Source organism: Lepisosteus platostomus, chromosome 7 (genome assembly GCF_059453375.1).
Source record: "Lepisosteus platostomus isolate fLepPlt1 chromosome 7, fLepPlt1.hap1, whole genome shotgun sequence".
Lineage (NCBI taxonomy): Eukaryota > Metazoa > Chordata > Actinopteri > Semionotiformes > Lepisosteidae > Lepisosteus > Lepisosteus platostomus.
The window spans coordinates 37,736,589-37,743,917 of NC_142617.1; positions in this window are offsets into that span (position 1 = coordinate 37,736,589).

A 7,329-nucleotide genomic window follows, 5' to 3' on the forward strand; every position below is an offset into this window, starting at 1 on the left:
AAACTCATTCAGATCTCAAACACTGAAAATGGACAATTACAGAATACTAAAGAAAAGAGTGTTTTTAATATTTTCCCAACTTTCATTCAGTTTTCAGCAATCAATATGTTGTGGGAAGAGGTCCACCTTAGACAGGCATTCACTTCTTTTTCTGACAAGTGTAATTAGTATACCGTTTAGGGCGATAAATGGATTTAAGGATAATTTTGTGACTTGATTCATTCCAACAGATTTCTCTATGCTGCACTTTAATATATCACAACTACTGCAGCCTTTTCTTTCATCAGGAGGTGGTCAGGCTTACAGGACAAAAGTAATCTTGGGCAGAAAAGTAAAAAATGCAATCGTCCAGCTCCATTCAAAAGCTCAGCAACTCCTGATAGAAATCCCTGCAGACGATGGAGGTAAATCAAGGGTGTAATTCTGCTGTACCGATGAACAGAAAGCAATGGAAAGCAAACATGCCGATACAGCTTCTTTAAGTGGTACAGATTAAATGGTGTGGAATAATGAATACTCAATTTCAATCGGAACTTAGAGTATTGTCAGAAAAAAACTTAAAGCTGGGAGAGCAATCTCCATTTTCTCAGGTTTTGCTTGAATTAACTGCCGAGCTGGGCTCAGGGCAGAGTACTACATTTTCAGCCTTAATAAACCATCATTACACTGAGCATAAGGAGAGAAAGACCAGATGTTTTTATACTTTCACAGGATAATATTAGCCAGTAAAAGCTAGAAGAGTAAAAGCATTTTTTTTTATTTTACCCAGAAAGGCCTCTTAGCATTAACCTAAATCTAATTGGTCTAACTGGTATGCTAACTGGTATGTTTCCATGACTCCAGCAAAGAATTAGCATCATGATTGCCTTTTCTTACTCTCAGTACTTAGAGTGAACTGCAGTGAAACAGGGGGTTAATAACTGTAAGGAATGATAATCTAGGTTTGTCATCAAATAAAAAATTGGAATAATCAAAAAGCCTCTTCACTTGCCTGGGTGTGCTCATTTACAAATAAATGTACAAAACAAATGTGTAGTCTAACTTTACTTTCTGAGTATGTGCCCATGGTAAGCCCATTAAAAAACTTAAAAATCTCTGAGCTGTTTTATGCTGTACACTATCCTTGGTAACAGTACAACTGTTCCTTTAACAGAAATCCTGAAGATCATATGTGGCCCCTCTCCCTGGAGATCTTTAGAAATACTTGCACTGTGAAATTCTGTTACGCTGGTGCTAAAACTGATATAATGCAGTCAAGCACCTCCATACTGACGTTTAGCATATTCAAGCTAATTAAAGTTTAATAGGCGCACATGTTGCATGGAGTTTTAATGACCAGCAAGGGGAACAGTATTATATCTTTTTTAAGGAACTGCAATCTTAAAAATATTAATAATTAATATCTAATAATTAATAACTGACTGGAAAAAGGTGCACAGACAGGAGAGGCAACAAGAGCCATTATTGGATTTTTTTGCAGATGTGCTTATAAGCAAGAAGTGTAAGAGTGCCTACATTCTGCACGTCATCTGGACCACATGATTTTCAATCTGTTATGGGCTCATTCCTGGGCATTTCAGTTAATAAAGCTACCACTTTTTAAAAAAGAAACAGACGTGATTTATAGATCGAAATCTGGTGTGAAACATCTGAACCATTTGATAATGACCAATATTTGTGGGTTTAAAATAGAGTGTGCTATAAAGTAAGCTGCCACACAGTCATCAATGGCCACCCTACCCTTCCCCACACTGATCTCCTTCCCCTCATCTGGTTTTAACTGCTTGCTTAATCAGTTCCACTGCAAATTATCCATGCACGTAAGTGTTTTTTCTTTCCATCAATTGCCTTGTTTAATCTTATTAACAACATGGGAATATATATGATAAATGCTTATGTAGGGGAAATAACTTTTATGCCAGTGCCGTGAAGCATAGAGAGGTCAACATTTTCATATCCTCCATGTGACTTTACTCATGTTTTAAAGATGCTGTAATTTTCAACAGAGTATTGCATACTTTGGATCTGATTTGTAATTTTTATAGCACACCATGCTCTTGTTTGGAGTTGCATTCAAAGGAACCGAGTGCCTGGCTGTCTAGATCCTAGTCTGATTCTGAAATTGCAGAGGTAAGTAAGTAGGATCGACAGAGCTAAACCATTTTTGACTACACAGGTCTGTACAAAATGTCAGAAACAGCTTAATACAAGAAAGTCTTACCATTTGGAAACTCTTTCATAATCTATTTCTTTCACTGTCAAACAGGAGCGAGACACTAACTGGCATTAACCTAGGCACACTCCTTGACCTGGCTGACACTACAAACAGGTTAGGTATTCAAGGATTTTGTAAATTTTAAGGGATTACATTATAAATAAACAGACTACTGGGTGACATGGTAGCCCAGTAGTTAGCATTGGTGCCTCACAGAGCTGGGGCCCTGGGTTCATTTCCAGACTCTGCTACTGTATGAGGTTTGTATGTTCTCCCCATGCTCTTGAGGGTTTCTTCTAGAAGCTCCAGTTTCTTCCCACAGTCCAAAGACATACTGGTAGGTGAATTGGCTCCTGGGAAAGTCTGCAATAGGTGTGAGTGTGAGTTTGCGTGTGTCTGTGTTTGTCCTGTGTCTGCCCTGTGATGGAATGGCTTCCCATCCTGTGCATCCTGTATTGCACACATTGCTTGCCAAGACAGGCTCTGGCTCCCCCTGGAATGGAAAAAAAAAGTTTAGAAAATGAACAGCACTATGAACTGACTACTATATGTGCAGGACCATGGACATGAAAGGGGATAATATTTTATCGTGTGGACGAGTGTAATTGGATATGACCATAAGCCTGACAGGCTCCGTAGCATGTTGATAGAATGCTTGTATATCCCTACATGATCACTAGTAGGCACCTGTACGTAGTAGGGCATCAAGATTATTTTACCCTGTTTTCAAATTCGCCTGCACTTTAAGATCTCTAGGCACAAGCACAGCTCCTTAAATGGGTGACACCTGGTCCTGAAGAAGCACTCGCTTACGCAAACAGGAATGAGCTGGCAAGCAGGGCTCAGGTCCAAGCTTGTAAATGTGACAGCCGTTGTGCATAGGAGCTGTGCAAAGCTTGCAGATTCAATCCCTAGGAAGAGCTCTTTTCATCCCATTGGAGATCAGGGCATTACACAAATGCATGCACTCTCTGTCCAGAAGATCAGCAAGATTTAGGTTTCAAACTGGAGATTGTACAGTAGCCTGGCCAAGAATGCATCATCAGCCAAATTGAGGTTATATTTGAATACGTCATTTTTATCTTCCAGTAAATTCTCAACAGATCCAGTCAGGATTCAGCTCTGAACGGGATCACAGACTGAAATCCAGAATCAGCGGAGTGTAGCTTGATCCTATGAGTGAAAAGCATCCAGGGGGGTCCCTGGGGACTGATGTGGGCACATGAGTGTGTAAATACAACACATTTTCCAACCACTACACAGCCAGCACTGAAGACCGTGCTATAAAAATAAATCACAGCTCACACATATACCAAATGACACACGACAGGCCTTCGCCACCACATTTTAAAACCTGTCATGTGTAAAATACGATAAGGGAAGATTTTACGATCAACATCGTGTGCTCTGCAGTTTTAATTCCATATATCGTATGCTGTGTACTGTAGGTGTGAGTCCACTCCCATGCTACTGAATGCTTGATCGCCCTGGAGTGTGATTTTAATAAACATTTTTGAGGCAGCTACACCTGTGTCACATTACAGTGCTGCTCTGTGATGAACACATCAGATCTCTGTCACACAGCCCCCTCCCGCAGTCAAATAAGATCTTAATCACAGGACTTATCTTCTCTCCCAGGGGGCCCGGGATGAGATCCGTGCTGAAATGAAATCCATTTAACTTCAGTCATATCAGCACACAGTGACACATCTATCCCAGACGGGAGGAGCACTTCAGAAAAACAAATTTGTGTCTAAATCACCTTCTGTAACACTGTAACACACTTAGGCCCCATCAACTGTTTCAATTAACATGTGTTTCGGAAGAATATTATTTCCAATTTCCATTCACTTCAACTGGTTCCTTTCACTTGTTGTAACACATGTCGGAAACGGTTATATTTTTAGACCTGAAACCCGATTGTTCAAAAATCCCAAACAAAAAAAAACGTTATACATGGTTCTTCATCCTTCACATGACAAGTGGATTCCAAGACCTTCAAAGATCAGTAGGATGGTTAAACATACCCTTTGCGCATTATTCACTCTTTATTACAGACATGCAAATTCCTGTTTACACATGTATATAGGCATATGAGTGACGCTGAAGGTTTCTTGTCAAGAGCAAGAGCGGATTTCGTGAAAAAGAAAAAGCATTTCTAAAATACTACAAACATAAAAATGTACTCCTCCACCCACTTTCAGGAGAGCCACAAAGTGTTCTACAATAACTAGACCACTACTGCTGCTACAACGAATATACCAGAGTGGTCTCAATTTAACTGGGCAAACGCCTTCCGTCATTGTTGTTTGCTTTTCTTAAAGATGCACACAGAACATAAAACAGCGAATACGCTGAATGTTCTCCAAGGCAGTACTTTGTGATGTCATTAAATCAACACTAGACCTCCTCTTAATGCGAGAGGAGTCTCCGTGCAAAGCCTGCAAAGAAAACAAGAGGAATCTGGAAAACATTTTCTCCTGATTTCCACTGTTACAATGTCAAGAATCAGCCCTTTTATTATCTATGGTCTCCAACAGATGTGACAGTTTTGTTTAATTTTTGGAAATCTTTGTGTGAATTTGTATCTGGTGTTCTCAGACACTCTTATAGTCTGAAAAGGTATTTTCTCCCTTTACTATACATTTATATTTATATTTATATCTATGGTTACATCTATATTTATATTCATACGTGTGATACGATTTTCTGTGTACTGTTCTGTTCTAGTTTCCTCTTGTGTGTCCGGACTGTGAGTAACTCTTGTATTGTATTGTATGTATTAGACTATTAGTATATAATTCGTTACACTGTGGCTGTGTTGTGTGTGTTAAGCTGCTGTTGCACTGCAATTTCCCTCACGGGATCAATAAAGTATCTATCTATCTATAAGGCACTTCAATTTCCCATCTTTCCTTCATGACAGTAGTTATGTGATTTGGAACATGTCTGTTAGTTAAACTGTTCAGCTAAAACACGCCTAGCAAAGCTCATTCTTAATTTAGATTTTATGTACAGTATATGTATATATGAACAAGTAATAGGTTTATTCCATGCTGAAAAAAATAAGAAAGAAAACACAACGTTTCGGCCGTGGAGCCTTCTTCAGGTGTGAGCTATATGTATATATATATATGTGATGATTACATAATCCAAAGTAGGGATCCTGTCCTGTCAAGAGTTGTGGAATGATTCAGCACATAGATTATTCCATAAATCCTGACACTTGTAAACTAGCAGACCAGACCGTTTCCAATGAAATTGGATATAAAATACTTGTACAGTATTAACAACCCTCGTAATCTTCTCTGTTCTAGCCTAAAAAGGTTCAGTTCTTTCTCTGTCAGTGTGTGTGCAACAGACATACAGTACAGTATACTGTTGCTACTTGCATCCATCTCACAAATTCATGCTCACACGCAAGAAGGTTTTGCTCAGTGTTGTCAAAGCAACCATACATTTAAAGGTTCTTTAACTTTAGGTACTTTCTACTACTTGAGGTTTTGACTACCACAACTCACAACTGACAACCCACTGAAGCTCAGCAGGTGTGAGCTTGGCCAGCACCTGAATAGGAGACCTCCTGGGAAAAACTAGGGTTGCTGCTGGAAGAGATATTAGTGAGGCCATCGGGGGCGCTCACCCTGCAGTCTGTGTGGGTCCTAATGCCCTTGTATAGGGATGGGGACACAATACTGTAAAAAAGGAGCCATCCTTCAGATAGGAATTAATACTGAGGTCTTGATTCTGTGTGGTCATCATAAATCCCAGGGCATTGCTTGAAAAGTGTGGGGGGTGTTACCCCAGTGTCTTGGCCAAATTTCCCATTGCCCTTTACCAATCATGGCCACTTAATAATCTCCATCTAAGAACTGACTTCATCACTTTCTTCTCCTCCCCACTGGCTGTTGTCGCATAATCCAGGTAGGCTGTTGTGGAGGGGAGTCCCCATTACATGTAAAGCGCTTTGAGTGGAGTGTCCAGAAAAGTGCTATATAAGTGTGATTATTATCAAGTGCCAGGTATTCCCGTTCTGAATAGTCTCAAACTGTTCCTTCGGATCACATGATAATTCACTATATGCAGACATGATTAGCAGAAGTATGTAAACCATCATGTTTTGTTTTTGGTAAATTGTGTTGTTTTTTTTATTATTAACAGAATAAAGCCAGTAACTGGTATATGCACTTTCCCCATGTGAGATCTCTTACTAATGACTGTTGAACAATTAAAGACGATGTTCAATTCCCGGTACAACATTGCCCTCTCCTGTTTTATGCGCTTTACTGCTTCAAACTGCTGGCAAGGCTTGTATTTCTAGTACCAGTAACTCTAGCTGTGCTTCGAGACTTAAAATAATAATGATGAGTGGACTGGAGGAAAATGGGATTAATTGTGAAATAGAAATGAATCTCTATATTAATATGAGTAATAACATCAATTAGGTATATGTAAAAAACGTATAAATCAGGAAGACAAGTTTCGCTGAACACCACCTCATAAAAAAACACTTGTTTTCAAAAGCGAATTAACGCAATGGCTACGGAAGAATAGCCAATTTTTCAACTAAAAGCGGCCGAAACCAAGGATCTGGCATTGACGCAGTCTTATAACAAGCAACCTGGGTGCTCTGTTACAGGGTTTACTCTAACAGAACCAGCGAGCTGCGTCATTACCGTCTGAGAGTCAAGTTCACAGCCCTGCCTTGAGCGGAAATTTCCACAGCCCACTGCAGCTCCTGTCCCTGGACAAGGGACTTGACATCCCCACGCACAGGACAGGAGAGAGCCAGCTCATTCCAGAACTGCCGGAGCGCCGTGTCATTCGCTCTGTGCCCCGCGCATCAAGGTTGAAGAGCGGTTGCGAGTACAATCCACTTATTGTAAATAGTGACTCAGAATGCAACATTTAAACCTCTTTTTTATCGATTATTCATCATAAGGCAATTCTGACGGGCACTGACGTCCTTAGAGGGTGAAGTAACAAGAAAACTGTCCTATTTTAAATCCTCGTATAGTTTTAGCTGCATCTTATTTCTTTGGTTTTACAAACGGGTCCCCTACATCATTTTATTGTACAGTGCTAATTGACTTAATACACCGAACAATGCAGAT